The 25,113-nt window shown below is 39.5% G+C and overlaps 1 long non-coding RNA gene across 1 annotated transcript in view; it reads left to right on the top strand.

Moving 5' to 3' along the window:
• LOC127215111 (uncharacterized) overlaps nucleotides 1–25,113 on the top strand; it is a 54,924-nt gene that overhangs the window by 22,230 nt on the left and 7,581 nt on the right. The gene's annotated exons all lie outside the window — the stretch shown is intronic.

Below are 25,113 nucleotides of genomic sequence, written 5' to 3'. Positions count from 1 at the left end.
TGCCTTTAAAATGGAAGAATGAATGGCCTGGGGAAAAGCAAAATTTTGGAAAAAGAAGGGATAATTTAAGAGCGTGTCATTTCTCAGTAATAGAACATGTTAAAAAGTTATACTTAAGATGGTGAGCTACTTGCTTTCACTAAAGTAGAAACTGAAAGGTCCAGTGGTGGTTTGAATGAGAAATGTCCCCCGTAGGCTCCTGTACTGGAACTCTTGCTCTCTACATGATAGTGCTCCTTGGGGGGAGGTTATGGCATCTCCAAGAGGTTCATCCCCGCTTGTATCATTGGGGAATGGGCTTTGAGAGGATGTATAGCCACACCCCTCTTCGAGTTTGTTCTTTACTTCCTGTGCGCGGCTGAGATGTGACCAGTCAGTTTCCTGCTCCTGCTGACTGCTATATCTGCCAGTTGTCATGCTCTTCTATCAACGTGGACCCTCTCCTTGTGGAACTGTAAGCCCAAATAAACCTATAAACCTTTTTTTTTTTTTTTTTTTGTAAAGCTGCTTTGGTCATGGTATTTTATCACAGCAACATATAAAAATAACTAATGTAGCAGGAACTAAATTAATTTGAAATTCCCACAAAGAACACAACATATAAAAATAACATGTAATGGAGACATTTCATGTTGGTAAACTCTGACTATTCAATGGCTGTAACAACAATAACCGATTAAAGTTTTGAACAATGTAAATTTTAATATAATATACCAGTACTGACTAAATATTGACTGCTAAAAGAAGAAAAATGTTAGGATATAATTGGAGGAAAATACATTGGTGGTTGCCTTTTCCATATGGCATTCCGTGATTTTAAAAGAGGAATCCAGGGCTGAAGAGTAGTAGACTTAATTTTATTAAAACCTTCTTATATGTAAATGAACAAGAGTCACAAACTGCATTCACTCTAACAATTAATTTGTTTGTTTTTTTGATGGTAGAATTAATGAATCACTTAATTCTGACTAACATTCCAAAAATAGGATTGTTTAAAGATTAAGTGAAGCAGAGGCCTTATGGGTAAGTTGGTTCTACCCTCTGCAATACAGACAATCATGGACATTGTCAAAGGATGGGTCTGTTATGTCATGACATGACAATATATATATATATATATATATATATATATATAATTATCCTTGCTTGTATCATTGGGGCATGGGGTTTGAAGATTTATAGCCACACCCCACTTCGAGTTTGTTTTTATTTCCTGTGCTAATATATATTAGTAGAAATGCCCAAGCAACAACTTGGAAAAGAAGCATTTTTCCATCAAAAAGACCAACTAAATTGAGCTACAGTATTCACAAGAGTGGGGGATTTTAAGTAGACATTTTTATAGCCCTTGCTTTTCAGTGCATATTTCAGAAGGCATTTGCAACATCTTTGAATAATTCAAGTTTTGTATATGTGAAAATGTATCATTGGTAGTAAAACTGAAATCCCCCAGTATCTCCAATGCAATAGATAATAGTAGCAGGTCTGTACAATGATAACATTTGAACAGAAATGCTCCCTGTCTGATTATTGTGAAGTATGGCGCAACAAAGATCGTTATTTCACCTCCGTCTAGATTAGCTCTCCTTTTTTCAAATGCTGATGTCACAATGCAAGTGTGAAAGGGAAATCGATCATCATCAACACACACTAAAGATTTTTTTAAAAAGTCTTAGGGCTCAGTGCACAAAAGCACTTGCCACACAAGTCTGAGGACTTGAGTTCATTCTCCGGAAGCCACAGCGGGAAGAGAGAGATGACTCCTGACCCCTGTGCACATGCCACGGCATGTGTGTACAAGTGTAAAAGGGCAAATGGAGGAAAGCTTTAATTTATATGAAGCAGAACAAGTAATGGCAGCCTGTACTATTACAACCAATTGGCACAACGATTTACCAAGGCACACATTTTCGCCTGAGGTCCTGTTGGCATAATTGCCGGTTGGCTGTGATTTTTTTCTCGTATTTCTGGATCCATGTCTGAGCAAAGCAATGGTTCTCCCTGGAGACGTGCATGCTAATCCTTCTGCCAGCACTCTCGCCTCGATGGACTTCTTTTTTCCCTCATTTGTATCGCTCTTTTGTTTGCAGGCTTAAATTATGCCATGTTGTATATTCAGCCGTCTCTCCTCGCCTTTCTCCAATGGTCATTGTTTCTTAGTTGACTTTGATACTTCAGTTATTTTAATCTACCAACACTAGAGTGTTTCCCTTTGGTCTGGCCCAGCTTGTTATCTAGAAAGTTTTGGTTGTAGAGTTTTGCCAAAAACCTTCTTATGTACCCTTCCTTCAAGGACTTTTAGGTACGCTGAAAATTGCATCCCTGGTAGACATTTCCGACTGGCTCAGGAATATGTTTGGAAATATCTGAATCTACAAGAAAGGAATGCATTATGACTGTCTCTGCAAGACTCTTTCTGAATGCACATAGGTATTTTTGTTTATTTGAAGATAGTGTGTGTGTGTGTGTGTGTGTGTGTGTGTGTGTGTGTGTGTGTAGTGTATGCCAAGTGAATGAACATACCCATGGAGGCCAGAAGAGAACATTGTTAGAATTAATGGTGGATATGAGCCACAGATGGGAACTGAACTTGGGTCCTCTGGAAAAGCAGCACTGATCCATCTCTCTAGCCCCTGACATAAAAGTTTTAAGATCTCTCTCTCTCTCTCTCTCTGTCTCTCTCTCTCTCTCTGTATGCAGAAAATAGCTTCAAAATAAACAAAAGAACTATAGAAACTTTTCTCTCTAAAGGGTAAGTAGAATTAAAAAGTGAGAGATGCTACCATTTTGTTTGAAATGACTAACAAAACCAAAACACAATTCTAAAGATAACAAAGTCTTGTTAATCTTCACGCTTGTCAGAGTGTCACTGTTTGAAGAGTGTAAAAAAACAAAACAAGCCACCATCCCCATCACCAGTAACAACAACAATAAAAACTGTCAGTAACATTTTGTAGGAGGGTAAAATGGAGAACAAAACAAGATGTACAACAAACAAAAGGGAATGACAGCCTCCATTGTAACAGAATAAAATAGAGAGGATCAAGTTTACCAGGGATCTGTAGACATCAAAATAAGTGTTAATTATTATGTACAGTATATGAAATGTTTGTTCTTATTCCTTCATCTATCGAGGACTTTCTGAGACTGTATCCTCTTTGTCTTGTGCTTAGTGCTGTTATGAGCACTGGAAACACAAAGCAGAAGGCTTTGTTGTCCCCGGTGCCATGCCTGGATAGAAACACTGGACCTAAGTAAAACTGGTGGAGGGCTTTAAGGAGACCCCAGGCAATAATCGTGAGTGCTGGGCGGTTTCCCTTGGAGGGGTCCTAAGGGACCCATGCTGACTTAAGTAGGCTCAAGAATATGATGAGCAAACAGAAATCAGTTTGGTGCATTTAAAAAACAAAGTTAAGTCTGAGTGGATGGAACCAGAGGAAAACATTTTTGATTTCATTCAGGGAATTGTACTAGAGAAAGTTCTAGTATCTTGAACCACTAAGAATGATGTAGCAGAGGGAGTTTATATGTGAAACCGGAGTAGTAAAGGGGACAGTGAGTGGTTAACAAATGCCACAGAAACTCGTTCAAGTGCTATTTTGACGATGGGGAATGAGAAGGGGTCCCATGAAGAACTGATCACCAGGCTACTTTTGAGTTAAAAACCAACCAGCCATGTCACCCGCCTCTTAGTCTTTTGATAAATTATACATCTCTGAGTTTTTGTTTCTATATTAAAGAACCAGTGGGAGCAAAGGAGAGTGTATATCTCAAGATGGTGGTGAGAATCGATTAAAACGCGTGTTAGTGAAGCAATTCAAAATGTTTAGGTATGGTGGGCCTTGATAAATGGTGCCATTAGAATAAAGAAGTAGGATCTTATCTAGGAAAGCACTTTCAGACTTCCTGCAGCAATAGAGGAAGTGAAGATGATGCTGTGTAAAACGTCCGTTCCGTCTGGGATTCGTGGCAACAAAGCCTGTATAAACTGTGCTGCAAAAATTTGCAAATATCTGTCACTAGAAACTGTTTTATCGTGCTAGCATTCTCTTATATGCACTTAGTTTATGAACAGATTTATATTTTATCTCAGCCTGTAGTTTTTGGATTATGCCAAGGGACCTAGATTGTCAACTCTAGTTATATCAAAAGAGATCTTGGTTTGGACAATGAATGTGTTGAAACCTGTTCAAAGGTAGCATGCTTGTGCAAGTCGGGTGAGTTTGTGTTTGCTAGGGTTAGGATGCTGTGCTGGAATCAGTTCCTGTTTATCAGTCATGCTTCTATTATCAAACATTGAACAACTTCCATTAGTCACTGAGAAGTCCAGAAGGACTGAGGTGGTTGAACTCCTTCCTGATCTTTCTAACTGAAGGCAAATAAAGCAGTTAGAGAATGTCTGTTACCATATTAACTTAATGAGTTGTGTTGGGTGTTACCCATGCTTACCAGTGACAGGAAATGAGCCACTCAACACTCAGCTCTTCCCTCCCCAGTTTGCCTTTAATGAGCTCACCTTGCTTTTGTGTGTAAATATCTCTTGTTTTTATGTAGTTAGTGTCTAACTTAAGATGGTTTGACTTACAATTTTCCCATTTTATGATGTGAAAGTAATACCCATTTATTAACAACTGTAGTCTGAATTTTGAATGTTCTCTCTGGAATGGCAGTATATATTACAACATACTGGCTACGGTAAGCAGCTACGGTAAGCTGCAACTTCCAGTCAACCATCCAACCATGGAAGGAACAATGGAGAGTCTGCAGTGACCTTTCTACGCCTTAGTGTTTCAAAAGGTTAAATGTTCTGCACAATTTTTGACCTACAATATTTTCAACTAACTTTTATCGCAACGCTAGCCCATTGCCAGTCAAGGGACTTTTGTGAATTGCATCTTGTGGTATTTCAGCAATGTAGAGAGTAAAGAATAAAATCAACCCTTGCTTCTGAGAAGGAACACATTTTGTTGTGGTATTTCCAGAAACCCCTCCTTTTTAAATAGAATACTATAGTTAGTCATCACATCATTGTTCTGATAAGTTTTATAGTTTTCTTACATACATTTCCGGAATTTTCTCAGTATTTTGTTTTGATTTGCATATTTCAAATTTACAATAAGGATCTACTTTTCACATCATGTCTTTAAGATCATCCAGGTTCTGTCTTCCTAGCTCAGTGTTCTTTTTTTAAATTAATTTTTATTTAAATTTAAAACAATTTTATTTTAAATCCAATCCTAGTTCCTTCTCCCTCCCATTTTCCATGCCCCCACCAACTCCCACCCCACTTCCCATCCATTCCCCAGGGATGGTGAAGCCTCGAATGGGGGATCATCAAAGTCTGTCACGTCATTTGGGGTAGGACCTAGGCCCTCCCCTGTGTATCTAGACTGAGAGGGTATCCTCTCCCTCCCCCCCCCCCCCACCCATAGGGAATGGGCTCCCAAAGCCTATTCATGAACTAGGGATAAATATTAATCCACACTACCAGAGGCCCCATAGACTGCCCAAGTCCCCAAACTGACCCACGTTCAGGGGGCCTGGTTGGTCTTATGCTGGTTTCCTAGCTGTCAGTTTGGGTCTGTGAGCTCCCACTTGCTCAGGTCAGCTGGTTCTATGGGTTTCCCAAGCATGGTCTTGACCCCTTTTCTCATCACTCCTCCCTCTCTACAACTGGATTCCAGAAGTTCTTCTCAGTGCTTAGCTGAAGATTTCTGTTTCTGCTTCCATCAGCTATTAGATGAAGGCTCTATGATTGCATTTAATGTAATCATCAGTCTCATTATAGGGGAAGGGCATTTAAGGTAGCTTCTACACTGTTGCTTAGATTCTTAGTTGGGGTTATCCTTGTGGATCCCTGAAGATATCCCTAGTGCTAGATTTCTAATTAAGCCCATAATGGCTCCCTCCATTAGCCCAATGTTCTTTTGGGGGGATTTTGGGTCAAGTCGTAAAGCAAGCACTTGTTTGCTGTTCATGTCCCCTCACCTGCTCACTTCTTAAGAGAGTTCACGATGACAGGGTGTTATTGCTGGAAGAGTCAGAAGAAAGCATCCTTAGTAGTTTTCTTGTTGTGGTAAGCAAATATCTGACAAGAGATGAGGAGGGGGAGAAAGGTTTGCTTTGGCTCGTAGTTTGGGAATGTGGCTGCTGTCAGAGTGGGAAAGGCATGCTAGTAGGAGCATGGGGCGGCTCATCAGGGTCAGGGAGCAGAGAGTGATGCTGATGCTGCTCACCCCACTTTGGCCTTTTTACTCAGTCTGAAACTCTGGCCCAAGCAATGAGGCTGCCCACATTACGTTCAGGGTGGATCTTCCCACCTCAATTAAATATTTTTGATAACTACTTCCCAGAAATGTTAGGTGTGTTTCTATAGTGATTTTAGAACTAGTTAACCCGGAAGTGGTGATTGACCTTCAAGATATCCTAAATGTGTGGGTCTCTACATTGTGACTATCGAAGCTATTGGAAATGATAAAAGTTAAAGTGGATGAGAAGTCGGAAAGATGTGAATAACTTAAAACCAGGCCAGACAAGTCATATTGAGAATCAAACTGCCTGTTAAGGCAGTGAGACCACAACAGGTGGATTGACTTCCTCAAAACAAACAGAGTTCTTGTGCCTGGGCTTTATCTGTACCTACAACCTTTACACAAGCAAAATGAAACCAACAAGCTTGACGTGCAGCTGATTACTTTTGAGTCAAATGTCAACCGCCTAGTCAAATGGTTTTTGTTAGGTAAGCAGGGACACCCCATCAAACCATACCCAAATGAATCAAACTTGCTGTTGCCAGGCAACTCAATTGTTCAATTCCACACCCAGCCTGTAGGGGCAGAGCTTTGTGGTCTTCTCCTATTTCAGGTGCTACCAGACTCTTGGATCATCCAAGACAGTGCTTTGAGAGGCTGCAAACAATTTCTGTTACATAACAGTTGGTTACTGAAAGATATTTTCAAGTCCAAGATGAGCCCTAAAAGGATGTACCTACAAATGGCTTTGGTATTTAGCCAAGCAACCATGTTTGTAGCAATGTTTGATCTGAATGAGACTTCTTGCTTTTTAACATTTTATCTAGAGCAGTGGTCCTTAAGCTCCCTAAAGTTGTGACCCTTGAATACAGTTCCTCATGTTTTGTGTGACCCCCAACCATAAAATTATTTTCATTGCTACTTCAAAACTGTAATGAATCATAATGTAAATATCTATGTTTTCCAGAGGTCTTAGGTGACTCCAGTGAAGGATCATTCATCCCCAAAGGGGTCCTGAACCATGGGTTGAGAAACACCAATCTAGCCCTTTCCCTTAGGTTATGTAGCTAGGTTAATGGTGGTCTTCTGACTCAAAGCCCAAATCTCATAATCAAACAGTTGCATAGGATAACATATAGAAAGCTTTTTGTCCATCTCTCTACTCATTGTGTTACTTATATGTAAAAGAATAGAAAGAATGTAACAAATCCTAAGAGATCCCTTACCAAAATAACAAAATGTCTGCTATTCTGATTTCAGAAAGGCTGGTATTGACATAGCTTCAACTCATTACTTTCCCCCAGTTGTTTTGAATTCTGGATAATTAACAGACATGACATGCCCATTTCTAGAAAGGTTTGAGTATGTCAACATTATTCTGGAGATAGCTTGAAAAACGGGAGTTTGTAGCTCCAACCCAGGCCTGCAGTCTCCTGTAACTGAAGGCAGCCTCAGTAGTTCTGGAGGGAAAGTAAACATTGAGATTGTATCATTAACATCACATGGTGCTATGACAAATAAGACTTCATTTCATTTGACTTTAAACTTTGACACTGGCATGACCCCTAAGATTAAAGAAATGTAACTGATTTTTAAAACAAACTCACTTCAAATACGTTCACAATTTCTTCAAGATGTTTTGCATATTTATGAAATAAATAAAATCAGTGTTCTTGACTGGCATGTTAGAAACAGAATTTTAAAACACTAGTGTGTTTGGCATAAGTTAAATAGCATGTTAAAAGTCATAATCTCTCATAGGTTAAATGTAAGGTTTAATTTATATTCTCTTTAAATAAATTTATTAAAATTCTAACTTGTTCAATTACACAAAATATCTTGATAAATTAAGTGTCAGACCGCTATCATACCTTGCAAACAACATACATGTTGTTGCGGTAATCATTTTTAAAAACTCCACTGCTAGAAAACTGTATATGTAAATGTACATACAGGTGTGGAAGGTCAAGGCAGTAACTAAAACGATGAAATCATTGTCGCAGAGTGACATCATTGTCTCAGAGCTGCCCATGAGCTAGTTGCTGTTATTCATAACAGATGGTATATTTTCTGACCTTTGGAAGGCATTGTGGATGTTTTAGCTGCTAATGGTATCAAACATTTAAGCATATAACAATCCTATGTATGACTATGTTTGCTGAAGTGAGTCTGAAATGACAGACCTTTCAAGGTCATATTCACATTGCATAGATGTGAAGGCTCTCCCTTCTGAATGTGGTATGTGGTTACATTATTGGCATGTAATGGAGAACACAGCTTAACTCTGGGAGCTGATTCCAAAGAGCTCTCCAACATGACCATCTCAAGAGGTCTGTGGAATCTGTTGTTACAATTTAAATACATATCTTAAGCCTGTCAAGTGACATTGTGATAACAACAGCAATTCATACTACGTTTTTGTTTGTATTTGCTTGTATCAATTGGTAGTTCCACTGCATGAGATTTCATAATCTTTTAAACACAAGGTGGCCATTTAAACCCCATGAAGATTTTTTGGGGGGGGCAGAGCCTGAAAATTGGAAATCAAATCTCTGTCCTGCCATGCTATTATCTGTAATATAGAACTGATATGAATACTTCTTTCCTAAGGTTATTAAAATTAATAGATCTATTGTTTGTGTAGTATGTAGAATTTATCCTTGTATGGCTACTTAATAAAGTATTGCTGTGATAGGAAGTTTTTCCAATTAGGAGGTCATATCACTTTAAGGCTGTTCCTTTTTTTTCAATGTATCTTTAAAGTTATTAAGTATATGTTGATGAATACATTGTGGGAAGAATTTAATAGCAATAGAGTCTAGCACTGATGATTGTATGTCTTTGTCTTTTTTAAACTAAAGACCATATGTAGAACTAAAGAACTGCTTTTAAAGCATTGCATTCACCCATTTCATAGCTTCATATATGATGACAAAAGTCTATAATTTCTTTGAAAATAGTTTCTTAATTGAGCAGGCATTTTGTTTTCATCCTAAGGGGTTAGTGTCATGTCTTTGCATATGTGTTTTGGGTAGCAGGCTGTTTGGAACATTGAGCTGATTTTCATCCCTGTTTGTGAAAACGTTCCACTGTTTATCAGTTTTTTCTTAGCTCAAGTTAGTACATGACTTATCACTTACAAGTAACTAGTAAATGCTTGAAACCTGTTCAATTGGAATATTTTCTGATTTAGACATAGGGCAGAGAATAGCAGAATATTATTAGAAGAGCTTGGTAGAGGGGTGTCTCAGTTTGTTTTGTTTAACGTTACTTCTCCTCCTCATCATCAGAGTACAAGAAGCCAGTGAAGTTGGAATTTAGTTTAACTGATGGGAGAATGTCCAAGTAAGTCAGCAGGCTCCTTATCAGGATGGCAACAGAGGTGGATCTAACAGCCAAAAGGTCAGAGTCCATGAGGACCAGGAAGGCACAGCAGATGGTAACCCAGCGTGTGGGTCAGCCATGGTGACACAGAGTCTGCAGGCAGGTGACATCTGGGTAGATAATCAGAGAGGCCTGCTCGGAGATGCTGGGACCCCAGGGTTGAGATTGGGGAGCCATCCAGGATGCTAAAGCTCTAGATACATTCTGTGATGCCACTGTATAATAAGCGCTGTGATAATGCTGGATTGGGAGTGAAGAAGATTGAGGGTGGTTGGAGTCAGGAGCCAGGCAGATCTTCATAGATACTGACTCTGAAATTCTTCAGTAGAGGGTCATGTGACTCTTTTCCATGAAGTATAAAACTCAAGTGAATTAATAGGTGTCCTTCCTTTATTACTGATGAGGATAATTAGAAGTCAACTTGGGGTTGGCCTCCTCCAGTTTCATCTTGGAAGGCTCCAGTAGCTTTCAGAGCAGCTGGAATTCCTGACAGTTGGAACTGCTCACATGCAGCCAAGATTAAGTGACATGTGACACATGCTTTTTGGGCTTTTCCCTGGGAATGGAAGCAGGTGAAACCTGCTTGCAGAGGAAGCTGCTGAGTTAAATGAATGTCACCTGTCCTTTCTCCTGTCAGGGAAGGCCGTGCCATATTCTCTTACTTAGGGATATTCTGTATCAAACCAACACTGACTTGCCTCAGGTCTGATTTAAACTACCTTCTGTTATTGGGCTGAGATCTTACATATACGGATGTCTCTCTGATCGATGGGAAACCCCTCAAAATGAAATGCAACTATTCTCATGCTTTATGTTTTGAAGATTTATCTGTCTTTTTATTATGTATAATGTTGAGCACTTTTCATGTATGTATGTATGTGCACCATGTGCATGTCTGGTGCCAGTGGTGCCCAGAAAGTTATGAATGGCCACAAGCTTCCTAACACAGGTGCTAGCAAAGGACCCCAGGACCTTTACAGGAGCAGCAAGCATACTTAACTGTGGAGGCATAACCCCATGCTGTATCTATAGTAAAGAAAAACTTATTTTAGTAGGTTACTATGAAGTTCAGAAACATTTATCAGTTTTTTTCAATGACTTTTTAATATGATGGAATTGCATGTTTTGTTTTTTCAACAGGTAGGCATTAATTATAATGGTTAATGTGATCCAGTGACTGCATTCACTTAGCAAATGCAGTTACTATTTAATTACTGTGTTCTCATGGAATGTCATGGTCTGAATTCTGAACTTCTGTATAGCTTTGGGGCAGGTTATTCACCATATGGGGCTTTACTTTCTCGGTTTCTCTGTTCTCATACAATTTTGTAAGGTTGGTACTCCCCAGGGAATCGCAGAGAGAGGCATCTTTTCCATTGTTATTGGAAATCTCACATTTAAAACTATTCAAATTTACTCTATTCTTATCATCATAGTATAAATATAATTGTATCCATCCAGGTCCACTAGAGAAACAGATCTAGTAGGGGGAAAATGACAAGGAATCGACTTAAGTGATTTCAGGAGCTGCCAGGAGGGCTGGCCAGACACTCTGGAGCAATAGTTGAAATGTCTCTCCACAGGTAGATAGAATTTCATCTTGGCAAACCCCCATTCTGCTCTCTCTCTCAAGCCTTTTGAGTGATTGGATCCTGTTCACCCTCATTCTTAGTGATAACCTTCTTAGAGTCCATTGGTTGCAGATGCTATGGTGTCTACAAAACACCTCACATGGGGACAATGGCCACAACAAACTGACTCATGGAGTTGTCATCAAAGTCCAAACTTCATCAGTTTAGCACTCTTACACCTTTTCTTAAACCACCTTTAGTCTCAGGGACAATGATGAAGTCACTTTTCTGTAGTATGATACAACTCTTTTGAAGCATGTTTTGTAACCAAAACCAAACTAGTCACTTCTGGGAAGAAAACAGGCCACTAGGTGAGTCACTATTCTTTGCATCATGTAACTTGAACACCATGATATAGCTATAATAGCTATGTGTAATAAAGGTTAGATGGTCAGTGCTTAAAGGGAAGATGAAAGCAAAACTATGCACATACAATAAAATGAACACTCATAAGTATGTTTGTTTTTCTAGAACACAGCCAGAGCTGGTATGCTTTAATACAAACTTCTGCCAACCATTCATTACTCCTTTTAAACAGTCACCTCAATATATTAGAGTTCCTTGCCTGGTAGATACCTACACTATTCTTTAGAGATACACTCAAAAGAAGCTATATTGCAATAGCTGTCCACTTGCATATAGTACTTACATATCATGCACAAACATCTATAAGCCAGACTCTAGTTTCTCTTCCTGACTATGTCTTATAACAAGGTCTTGGTGAAGCCATATGTGGGAGCTGGTAGGAAAGAAGGTAATAAGACAATAATGTAGACTGTGGGCATTTGGGCTAGCTCCTGGTTAAATTATTCACATCATTAGGACTTGCTTGAGTTCAGCCTTATACACATGGCTTCCATTTAGTATTGAAGTTCTTTTGTACTAGTGGGTGCAACAACTAGTTCCTGATGCTTATGGTACACTGGGGACCCATGGTAGGTCTTACTACTGAGACTTAGTAAAACGTTAAACAAATGCTATTTCTCAAAAGGCGGGTAGCTATCTGCAGAAGAGTTCTCAGGATTCACTGCGATTCACCTGTAGGGTTTGCTGTGGGCTCTAAACAGCAACCCTGTCAGCTCCTGGCACCTAAAGTGCCATCTGATCTGATGACTCATACGTCCAAATGGCAGAACATGGCAGTGTGACCTCCTTGCAGAACCTTCTCATGCAGACTTCAGACCTGCAGCTTTTGTGACCACTAAGTAAATGGGCCAGAGCAGCATGTGCAAGCTAAAATGTGTTGCTTTGCAAATCCGGGGACCCATTAGACATTGTGCTTCACTGGGGAGGAGGCCAGGGGCAAGTGAGACTTTCATTTTACCTTTGAGGGAATTTACGCAAATGCTTCACATGGTTAATCTTCTAGGAATTCAGCATGTATGGTAAGATAGACCAAGTAGACCAAATAGGGTAACTACCTGGAGGTTGGTGGGAATTTACCACTATACCTTTCTGTTCCTTGATGGCGTCATGAATCTCTGCAAAGACTCAAGAAATCTGGTTTGGTTTGGTTTTTCCAAGCACAAACAGTGGCAGAAGTTTCTGCTCACATAGTCCTACCATAATAACACACTCAAAGAACCAAAGCAGAAATGATATCAGTTTCTTTAGATACCCCTAGTCAAATAATATATTCCGGAATGGGGATGTAGCCATGAACTGGGTTTGGAACACACTGTCCTATTCACCTGAGCTAAGACTCCATCACCTACCCAGTCTCTCTTAGCTCTTACAGACTGGCAGAGCAAGTGATGTTTAGGACTCCTGATATTAGTGTCATTTTGCAGCTACTGTCAAGTAATTTGTGAACAGAATGATAAGTTTCCTTTCCTTGGTGGAGTCACCATAGTAAATAGCTATAGATCCCTTTGGGGAAGGGTGTAAGAGACAGTAACCATCGAACTTTTGTCACTGTAGATAGAGTTCTTCTCCCTTCAGAAAAGAGCAGGGGAGTTTGCTCTGTGGACTGGCTTCTGGGTCTGCAGGAAAGCCTGTGGTGATTTGAGTAGTGCCCTGCAGTCCCTGACCCCCTTTGTTTATGAAAATGAAGGACTTTAGCAGGTTGGCCATTTCCTTCCTAGGAGCACCAGAATCATCGAGGAACTGTACAGTCCCCACAAGCCAGATTGCTCTGGTTTTGTTTCTTGTCTAGTGAGCATTGTATGCATTGCAGTCAGATGATTTCAACTGCCACGTGACGTTTCTGTCCTTCACAGTATCTATTTCAATTATAGGGTTGCTAGTAAAGTGCTCCCCAATGGTCCTTGACACTGTGGGAGCCTGTTATCACTACTGAATTTAGGGAATTTAGAGACGAGGATCCATTTCAAAATTTCCCACTGTAAATTCGATGGTGGCAGAACTCTTCTTGAATGCCTGAGCCCCCTTGCAAATTTGTTTCTCAGAGGTATAGCAAAAGGTTATATTTCATGGATCTTCCTGGGAGAGGTCATGATTAATCTCACATGATTAATCCACTCTGATCTTTCAATCTTCACACACCCCTAGATAGTTTCCTTGTTAGTTTATTAAAACAGTCAATTCTGGTATCTTAATGAATACCACCTTTTGGTCCATATTTTGGCCAGTTGTAAAATACTATAACCTTTTCGAAGCCATTTAGCTAAAACATTGAATCAAAAATCTCTGCTTAGTGGGTTCAGGTCAATAAATTCCTCCTGGTCCTATATGTGTTCCTTGCACTATCATACGTCTTGGAATTATTTCTATATAAACGGGGAAAATTTTTGTTTACTTGATATGGAGCATATATTGTGCTTTTCCCACTGGAGTGTGTGAGGTAGTCATCCATTAAGAAATAGAGCTGTGGCAGGGGGTTCTCGAGGAGAACATTGTTTACTTGTAGGTTACAGACATCAGGCATACAAGTTTTAGACAAGGCAGGCTTAACATCCTTACAGTCTAGAGGTCGCTCTAGTGGCAAAGGAAACCCACCAGCAGTGAAGGGGTTACCTTCCCAGGCTTCACTGGGATGTTCCAGGTTTCTACCCTAAGCTTCTAGATCCCATTTCTTACCTTCAGAGAAAGAATTCTGTGAGGTAGGGAATTTATTTTCAGTTATAAATAATTCGCTTGCAAGGAGAAGAGTTTGGGACTAAAACTCAAGTCTCCATAACTACAGGAGACAAGGACTTGGGAGAAAACAGATTTCAAGTTCTTTATGCAGAACTGGAGTTGGGAATTTCAAGCCCTAAGTTACTCTTTCCTTTCTCTGTTTGCAGTAGTTAGCTGGCATACCCTTTCATTTGACTACTGAATTGTAAGGTACTAATTAATCAAAAATGCCCTGCACCCAAAATACATTTAATACACCTGACTTACCCAATGCAGCATCCCAGCAACGCTACAGTGTACAATACACAGGCTGAGTGTCACTGATTGTGCCCAACTGGTCGCTGCTTATTGCTATTGCTCAGCAGCTGTAGATAGCATCCCACTATGTACCGCTGAAGTGAGTCACTTTGAGGTTGGAAACTTTCTCGGTTTATGAGAGACAACACAAACAGACATACAAATATACAGTTAGTAATTATGCCAGTCAGGGACCCAGCTGAGCGGAAGGAGGGGGTAAGAGGACTATGGGCAAATTGGACATCATAAGGCAAGGACCTGAAGAGCAACGGAGCCATCCTTACGTTGTAGGTGTGGCACCAAGATGTAAAAAGAGACGTGAAGTCTTTCTGTTGAAAGCAAGATCATCAGGGGCTGTGTCTACACACACAGTAGATTTGCCCGGCCTCCCTCACTGTCCTCCTTAGGCTCCTCTGACCTTCCAGCTTGGTCGAAGTTCATCTTGTCTTCTTATGTTTTAGCAGCACGATTTCCCCCTTCATGTCTCTTAGTGAAACACACAGAATGTGCTCTTTTGCTTCTTTAGGGGGTTAACCCAGCTGGCCTCTAGTTTGGTAAATGGAACAATAATCAAAGCTTTCACTTAGTGTCTTTATTGTAAGCGTTACTTTTCTTCTCATGGTGACAAAACACCTCCTAGAAGCAACTAACGGGAGGGCAACTTTAGTTCTCCTTACTGTTTCGTGCATCTTCACCCTCCACGGTGAGGAACGCTTAGATGAGGCCTGGGTTGTAGTTGTTCACCTGGGCACAGAAAGAGACATGCAGAGTGAGGCCTCCAGAGGCGTGAAAACTCTTCAGTCCAGTCTCTAGTGACTCACTTTAAGCCACCCAGGCTCCATTTCCTAAAGGGTTCCCAGATTTCAAGATAGCACACAGTCAGTCTCTAGTGACTCACTTTAAGCCACCCAGGCTCCATTTCCTAAAGGGTTCCCGGATTTCAAGATAGCACACTGGGAACTAAGCATTGAAAATGCGAGCCTGTCTGTGGATGACATTTCAGATCGAAACCAACAGTTAGCCTTGGTTGTTTGCCTTTACCCAATAAAACTTGGATCAGAAATTATTGTTTGTGGTTATATATTCACTGAGAGCACTCATGAGTATCACCAAGTTGCTGATAAATGTATTGTTATTTTTAGTCAGCCAGCCTAAATATGCACGGGGGGGGGGGCTTACCTCCAAAGTGCAGCTTCTCTTGGTGAATTAGAATTGAAATTTGCTGTAGTGTCTTTAGTTGCAAATGACTGATTATAGGATAATATCTTAGAACTGGCATGGCTTTAGTTTTGAGTGTAATCTGTGGCATTTTGTGTTGGGTCTAACTTTCGAATGAGTAGAGATGTTTTTGGAATCTCTCAGTTTGAGGTGATCTGCAATGCTACTTCCGGTTTCACTGTAACATAGTAAGAATTTCTTAGAATTTTTCCCCAATGATATGTCCCACCCCCGCAAACTGTTTGTATTTACTGAGCTATTCTTTTTACATTTATTTCTAATTTTTAAAACGTTAGGGAATAGACTAATGTAAACACTGACTTTCAGCCACACCTCAATGTACTCATTACGCCAATATATTTCTCCCAAATCAGTTTTACAGATGCAGGAATTGTGTGACTCATGCTGGAGTCACTGAAGGGCTAAAGATAGGGGCTTTGATTAATGTTAGACATGTTGTGGTAGACATGGCAGCATTCAGAAATTTTAGTTTTATTATTACACTCTGTACATTGTGCCAAATACAATAGTAGTATCTTTCCCATATAGTAGATATGTTTTAACCCTGTTGATACCTGAAGCCATGGGTATTATCAAACCCAATTGTACTTTGGGTTTTTCTTTTCATTTGTCATTGTTTGCCTAGATTGCACAAGTACCAGTGATTAATGTATTTGTATTCTATTCATGATCTGAGTTCGAATCTTGACCCTGTCAATTCTGAGCCTGTGCATTTGGAAGCCCCACCCCTCAGACTGCTTCTTGTTGTTGACAAACGGGGATGATCATACCTATCTTGAAAATGTTTTCATAATGTGTTTGGTAGCATCTTTTCATTGCTCAAAACAGCAGCATACAAATGACTTCTATCATATTTCATGCTTTAGCCAGGCTTCCACCCAAATTAGAACTTTAGTTTTTATTGTTAGTGTGGCTTATTTTTGAGAAGGTCCTAAGTTTATCTTTCTTTTTTTGTCTTCCCCCTTATGGGGGCAATAAGGAAAAATTCCTAAAAATCAAAAATACTGAGAGGAAGGCAGAATAATATACTTTATGTTCTTGATACAGTTTGACTATGAAATGTTTCTCACAGTCTCAAGTTCTGAATGTTTAGTCCCTTGGAAGCAGCATCTTGGAAACTTTAGAAGGTGAGGTCCAGCTGGAGAAAGTAGGCAGTTGGACAAGGATTTGGTGGTGTCTTATTCTTAGCTCTTTCCTGGCCACCATGAAGTAGAACAGCTCTCCTGCCCCTCCCCCCTTCTGCTGTGATGTCTTGCCATGCAATGGGGTGAAGAAAGCATGGGCTGAGAAGAGACTCCACAAAAGTAAAATGAAAACACTTGCCCTGAAGTTGATTCAGCCAGGCAATTCATGACTTCTGTAAAAGAACTAACAGTGCTCATGCAATATAGGGATAATTTTGTGTGATTTATAAAATTGTTATGAAGATTAGTCAAGGTAGCATTTAAATGAACACTTAAAACTTTGTGCTACACATAGCAATTGCTCCATGATGCTATTATCATTGATGTGGATTTTAGTACTATTATTGCTGGCTTAGAGTTGTGAGCCCATAAACTTTCCAAATAAGAAAGTCTGGGTATTTTATGTAATGCATTAAAGCTTAGTACTTGTGTATAAAATAGAAACATCAGTGATTGCTGTCCATTAGAGCTATTTAGTACTGAGAAACAGCCAAGTCCATAAAGATTTTTCTCAAAGACCCTGTACATTCAAAGCAGCTGGTGATATTATGTTAGTGATGCCATTTATTTGCTTCACCCCAGCCTAACAAATGAATTGAATATTGTAGAGCAGCTCAATATGTCAATTTAACATTGACATTGAGTGCCAATGTTAATAGAGCCAACATTTTATATGAGTATTGAAGAATGAGATGGGGTTATCTAAATTTTTAATCAAGATGTTTTTCATCAGAAATAAAAACTAGACTTTACCAAATAGAGTCATGTGGATTTTTTGAGTGAATATTTTAGTCTCATGTTAGTTGCAAGAAATCTATATTTATCTTGATAATTAGCACTTAACTGATTTAGTAAAGATGATAAAGGCTTATAAGACCATAAAATACACATTTAATTTTAAAAGCCATGAAAATTATGTGCATTGTTGCTTTTCTTATCACCAATACCAAATACCTAAGAAAACCAACTAATGGGAGGCAAGGCTTATTTGGGGGAAAATGTGGAGGGGTTCAGTAGAAGGAGGGGCATGTTAGTAGCACTCCTTGAATCTCCATGGGTCAGGAAGTGGGATGGAGACCATGCTAAGGGCAATGTTGATGTTCATGGTCTGTGCTGCCCCTGGGGGGGGTGGCGTGGGGGAGGGCATGCCTGGATCCCTAGGACCAAGTGCATGGATGTCTGTGGCCCGTGTTATTACCAGAACTCATGTGGATGTCTGTTGTCTGTGCTGCTGATTGATGAAAGCCCAGTGTGGATGGTGTGACAGATGACAGATTGATGACTCATGGCAGTGAACTCTTGCAGATGAAGACGAAAGGACTAAAGGGAAAAATGTGTGTGTGACTGACTCACCTGGGCACACCATAGCTTCCACAAGGAGATACTTGGGTTTTGTTGTTGTTGGTGGTGGTGGGGTTTTTTTTTTTTTTTTTTTTTTCTTCTTCTTCTTTCTTGTTCTGCTTTGTTTGCTTGCTTGCTTTGGATTTCACTTTTCCTTTTGAATTGTGTTTTGTTTGGGGGAGTTGCAAGAGCAGAGGGCTGATGTGGCGGCACTGGAATGGGGAGAAGGGTGGGATCTGGATGCATGATGTGAAAATCACAAAGAATTAATAAACTGAGATTGTGCTATTTGTGCCTTGGAAGACAAAAGGACGCCATGGAAAGAGCAGTATCTCCAGATCTCAGAAGACCTGGTCAAATTCTGCCTTTACTCACTCCAGCTCCAGCAACTCAGAGACAAAGGCTTGCTGTAGTTCAGGCATGGAACTGGACAAGTGAGATAAAAGAGGTTAAGTATTTTCTCTTCTGAAGGTTATTTCAGTCCCAGCATTCCCTCCGCTTCCTTATAAGCCCAAACCTCGTTACAGTCCCATTCTCCTGTCCTAAGGACGCAGAGCTGCGAGTTCTCAGGGCACAAGTAATGTGTCAGGCAGAAATCTATTACTGTGACACATGCCTGACAGAATCAGTTAGTGAAGGAGAAAGGTTTGCAGCTTTGTAGGTTCTAATTCACATTCGGTTGACTCCATAAAACGGGTCATGATGGGGACCACAGGGCAGACAGAAGTTTATACTTTATCCATGGGACAGCCAGGAAGGTGACAAGCAGAGTCCTACTGTCCCCTTCAAAGGTCTGTTTCCAGTGACCTAGGGCCACCTTGCGTCCTACCTCTTAAGGTTTGTACCTCCCCTTCATAGTGCCACTCTGAAGAGTGAGGACTGCTGGGCCACATTTTAAGTCCAAACCACAGAAAAGATATCATAATTACTTAGTAAGATTCAGCCCCCATGGCTTTGAACAGACTAAACACTGATTATGTCTATATGGAGTAATTAATGTGTTCACATCTGGAAACATGGTTTATTCAGAAAAGTAGATGTGAACCAGAGTTTACATGAAAAAGAAAAGTTTCAGGAATTGACATGTTCTTGTAATCAATATTACCATTTGTCTAAAGCCTACTCATTTCATAATCCTCTTTCTATACAAGGCACTTATATTTGAGGATTGGGTATTCCTTCAGTGTTTCTTACAACTCTGGCTACTTAATAGGTAGAACATGTAGAAGACATATGAAATGTATCCTTGGGATCTTAATCTCATAGCATTATTTTGTAATTCTAGGTCATTCTACATCCCAAAGAGAAACCTAAGAGCTGTTACCTATGACCTTTGATCTCTCACAGACTATTCCTCAGCTCTGCCCATGCACTCAAACCTTTTCTTGTTTTAAATGTGCATGTTTGGAACATTTCATGTAATTGTGATTTGTTTCACTTAGCATAATATTTCAAACATTGACCTGTGTTGAAACTTGAGTCAGTCCTTCATGTCTTCAATATTGGCAAATAATATTGTATTCTGTAGATGTACTCCATTTTATTTATACTGAAGGATGTTTGTTTTTCCATATCTTGTTTGCTATGCTTACCATTGTGTGAGCATTCCTAAGCATGATGTTTTGCGAACATATGTTTGGTTATATATTCACAAGTGGAGAGGTTGAGTCATAAGGCAAGCCTGTTTAACACTTGAAGGAACTGCCAAACTCCTTTCCAGAGAGATTGTACTTTTTCACATTCTAACCAGCAATGAACAAAGCTTTCAGTTTACTTCATGCATGACAGCACTTGTATTGTGTTTTTTAAATTATCCATATCATTATGTGTGCAGTGATGTTTCATTGGGGTTCTATTTAATGTGTTGCTGATGGTTAGTAATGCTGAATATCATTCATGTGTGCATTAGTCATGTGAATTTCTTCTTCAAAGACTGCCCATTCAAATCTGTTGCCAGTACTCTTTTTGTTGGTTAGTTGTAATAATTCTGTATGTGAAACTATTGTATCAGATGATATGAAAGATCAAGCAAAATTTTAAAAAGATAATGTTATGGGATAAGCATGCTTTTGCCATAAGAAATTACTCTTCTTGTATATTAAAAATAATACATCATCTAGTGCTATTTAGTGTTTACAAAGGTACAGGCGGCACAATGATAAAAATTACTAATACCACCTAAATAGATATTGATAGTAGATATCAGTATCTAAGCAAGAAAGAGGAATCAATATATCATAAACATCCTTCTACCAATACAATTTGAGAAGTTTTAAAGAGTAACAATTTCCAGTTGGATATAGTGCAGTTGCAGAAGTAATTTTTCCAGCACATGGGTACGTTTTAGAATTGACTCACCTTTCTATTGGCCTTGTTTCTTTCTCATTAAAAGAGAAAGAAAAAGCAGAGTCCTTGGGAGGAGGTTATTTCTTCCGTGAGTACAGTGTGAGTACCTACCATGTGAATTTGGTGGACATGTTAGTCTTGTGCTACTCATGAGTAAAGTGAAGGTGACAGAAGGTGTTTAACTTTCTCAGTGACACAGGGGTCATCAGCAGTTAACACTATTCATATTCATTATCAAGATGTCTTGATTGTAGCGCCCATGTCTTCTGCCGTCTAGAGATGCCAGTGCAGTTCAGTGTCTCAAATCTTTGTTGCTGTCTTTCTCTTACCCTTTCTGTATCATTTTCTCTGTATTTGATTTGCTTGGGTAATTTTCATGGAAATAATATTCTGCTGCTATTAACAAAGCCTTTGTTCTTCTGGGTGTCAGTCACCATGGTGATTAGATGACATCAATTAATACCTGCAGGTCTTGAGATGAAACACTGTTTCCTCTCTTGTGGTAAGAGCAGCAGTCATATTTGCTTAATGGCTCATCTAATTCTACTGGGACTTTTTCTTAATTCAGTCACCTTGCAATAACTATTACCAAGTCCAATTACATTCACAGGTACTAGCAATTATGATTTTAACATATTGTTTTGAGAGATACTATTCCACTCATCACCCTAAACTTGACATTTCTATTGCAATTGGGATATGATTGGCTGAGACCAATCCCTTAGGGCAACATCAAGGGTGAGTGAGATTATTCAACTGAAAATCACGTAATCCTTTAGCATCTGTAATAGAGTTTTTTTTTAATTTTTTTTATTTTATATTTTTTTATCACCTCTTTCAAAAAAAAAAAAAAACGATGCATTTTCATGAGAGTGATTATTCTGGTATTTAAAGGTCCACGACATGGTATTTTCAACGAGTTCTGTGTGATATGTTGCAATGCATGGAGAATGTCAACCGACACAGTCTCTCAGGCTGACGACTCTGTGACAGGTCCTACAATGGTAAGAGGATGACTGACATCAGAAGCAGCAGCTTTGAGAATTAGATTTTGTGAATCACCACTGCAGCTGCTGTTTTTCTCAGCTAGATAAGCCCTGACATGGACAATGTGCTGTTATAGGAAGTGTACATCCAGACAGGATGTATTAGACAGGTAGTCGCTTTCAGTTAGGGAGAAAAAAAGACTGTTCACAATAAATGTACTTGAATTGACTTTTTTCTGCCTTTAAAAAATTGTATCCAAAACCTCTCTTTGCCTTTAAATTAAATTTAATTCGATATCTTAATGTGAACTATGCCTAAATAAGTTAATTCATTTTGAAAAGCAAACATATTTAGTGTAATGTTTAGAATTTAGCTTGTCTAGTAATCATTGTTGTAGGGAGGATCTATCTTTGTAATAAAGTATATTAAAACATGTTAAGTTCTGAATTTGGGCTTTAATGACACCCGTGGTTTAAATTTAGCTAAGAATACTCCTTGGACATAGTGAATGACAGCTGTGATGGCTCAGTCTGAGCATCCCTCTGCAGGGGCCTCCTGTCACCTTCTCTCCGGCTCTAGAAAGATCATGAATTTGAAAAGATAAGATTTTGTACTTTAAAAATATTTTAATTAGATATGTATTGTGTGTGTGTGTGTGTGTGTGTGTTTGTGTGTCAGTGTGTAGGTTTGTTCATATGAGTGTAGTGCTTTGGGGGCCCAGAAGATGACATCGAATAGCCTGGAGCTGGGCTGGGTGGTAGCCCTAAGCCACATGATGTAGGTGCTGGCAGTAGAACTTGGGTCCTCTGTAAGAGCAGTGTATATGGTACTCTCTTAATCACTGAGCCATGTATCTAAACCCTAAGCTTTTGGTCTTTTGGCTCATGTATGGGAGTTTTAAAAAAATCACAACAAATTATCACACACACACACACACACACACACACACACACACACCCCAAAACAAAAGGCAAAGCTAGGCTATATGACTTAATGAAGATAAGCACTGGAAAATAGAAGTTGCTTTGTCTAAGAACTAAATCGAAGTCTTTAGTTCAGTTTACTTTTCAAAGGTGATTCTTATCAAAAAGCCATGTTCATCATTCAGTCTTCAAAAGTCCCTTCTAAAATGATTCATGGCAGACAGAGTGGCATGCTTGGCAGCATGGATGCAGAAGTGGGGCATTTGAAACAAGCTTGGGATGCATAATCTTAAGTTACGTGCAGAAAAAGTAATCTCAACAACCGAGGGTCAGGCTTGTGCTCAGTGACCATATAGAGACTGGTCACCTTGAGCTGCTCTGACAGACACTGATATGCCTTTCCCAAACAGATGAACGTCCTAAGAACAGGTTACTAATGTTACCATGGTAGGGATAGAGTGTCTGGTCTTAAAATATAATAATGTTACTATAGCATTAAATAGAATCCAAAGTCACCACTGAGGTAGAATTTATCAGTCTTGTTTTTCTCCATATTTGTGTTATGCTGCTTCTATGAGTTGATGTAGTCAATTATTACTTCTATCATGCAGTGGTTCTAAAAGGAAGTCCTAGAATTTTCTTGAATACTCATTCCATGGGCAGCTGTAGCACATATTTTGCAAGAAAGAAAAAAGATGTTGAAGAAAATAATCAACCTGAAGTTCATGGTACAAAGTGAAACAGAAATCCTTGGTCTGATTTCTTTCTGAAATATGTTCTGTTGTTTGGATGGCCTAGTGCATGTGGAAAAAGGAGATCTTGGAGGGTACATGGTGTAATGTCCCTTGAAAATTCTGGAATGTTGGTGACTGTCCAGCGACTGGAATACATCTCACAAGTGACATAAATTCCAAAACTGTTCACTTGTTCTTATAGGAGACAGCTTATTTCCTTGTTGCAAAGTCTGTATTTTTTATTGTTTTGTTTTTGTTGTTGTTTTAACTTTGAGGCTTAAATGTAAAATGTAGAAACAACAAATTGAGGAGGAGGTTGGACTTCAGTGACTTTCTGGGGTAACTAGCCCTAGAAGTAGCACTATGGAAGCCAACACATCTTGTCTTCCTTGGCCTCTGCTCTCTCTCTCTCTCTCTCTCTCTCTCTCTCTCTCTCTCTCTCTCTCTCTCTCTCTCTCTCTCTCTCTCGCAGCATCTCCTCCCTTCACAGCATTTCCTCCCTGGTGTCTTTGGAAAGCAGACAATGCTCAGGTGCTTTTGTTCAGTCTCTTGGGAGCCCTGAGGTTGAAATTGGCCTCTTTAGAACCTTGAAGAATGCTCTCCTATATCGAGAAATGATTATTTTAATGTCCACCAGATCTTTATGTAGATTTTAAACATCTCTAGACTACATGACATTCCTTTAAATGTCTTTGCCAAATTGAGTTAATTCAATTGTTTTTAACCATTTTCCACTCCTATGTAAGAAATGCCTTTATTTTTTCCCTGTGGTGACTTTTGCCTCTCCTTTCTGACTTGTGTGCAAATAGTCCTTTATTCATTTTTGGACTCTACATGACTCTGGCATTCTATTCTCATTTGCAAACAATATGTATTATAAAAATTGCTGACCTTTCATTTTCAATTTCATCCATTGTCTGTGTCCCAGACTCCTGGTTTCAGTTGTTTGCTGAGAATCGTCCTTGTCTCTACCATTATCATCTGACACTCCTCTCTCCCTCCCTCTCTCCCTCCCTCTTTCCCTCCCTCCCTCCCTCCCTCCTCTGTCATAACTTTGTTATTTCTACTATTGCCCTAGTTCCCCAGACACTGAACCGAAAATAAGTTTCCATGTTTCAGCTCATGCCGACCTTCATCCTGTAGCTCCTAGGATTACTTCCCGTGGAGTTTCTCACTAAAAACATCTTTTAAGCGTATGTATTAATTAGGACATGAATTTAGTGCTTATCATAAAGCCTTGCAATAACAGTGGCTGAAACACAGTGTAAACTTAGCTTTTCCTTCCAGACATACAATGACATGCCTGTGTCACCTGTGGGAGAGTGAGGCTCCTCCCTTCTTGTCCAGTCATCTGCAGTGTAGAATCTCTGTCCACCTTGTGATTAGTGACTCACTTCCACAGATCCAGTCCAGTTTTCAAAGAGGAAGAGACAGACTGCTTACCTTTCTTTCTGAGGGTGATCTAGAAGTAACTTAAAACTCCTTCCCAGAACTCACACTTAATGGAGCAGTCTTTTGGGATGATCACAGGAGACAGAGTAATCATCTTTGTCTGTGTTAAATATTCTAGTTCTCTAAGGGAATGGAGGGATCACTTCACAGGGGACTTTTGTGTCTTCTCTTCATTATTCTAATTTTTCTATCTTCACCCTTTGGTGGGTTTTTATTGCCCATTACTGAGATTCCATCTAGAGACTTTTCATTTATGTGTCTGTTTG

The sequence above is a fragment of the Phodopus roborovskii genome, unplaced genomic scaffold (assembly GCF_943737965.1).
Source record: "Phodopus roborovskii unplaced genomic scaffold, PHOROB, whole genome shotgun sequence".
NCBI classification, from domain to species: Eukaryota; Metazoa; Chordata; class Mammalia; order Rodentia; family Cricetidae; genus Phodopus; species Phodopus roborovskii.
The sequence above is the reverse complement of the archived record's forward strand: the minus strand, read 5'-3'. Positions and strand labels throughout refer to the sequence as shown.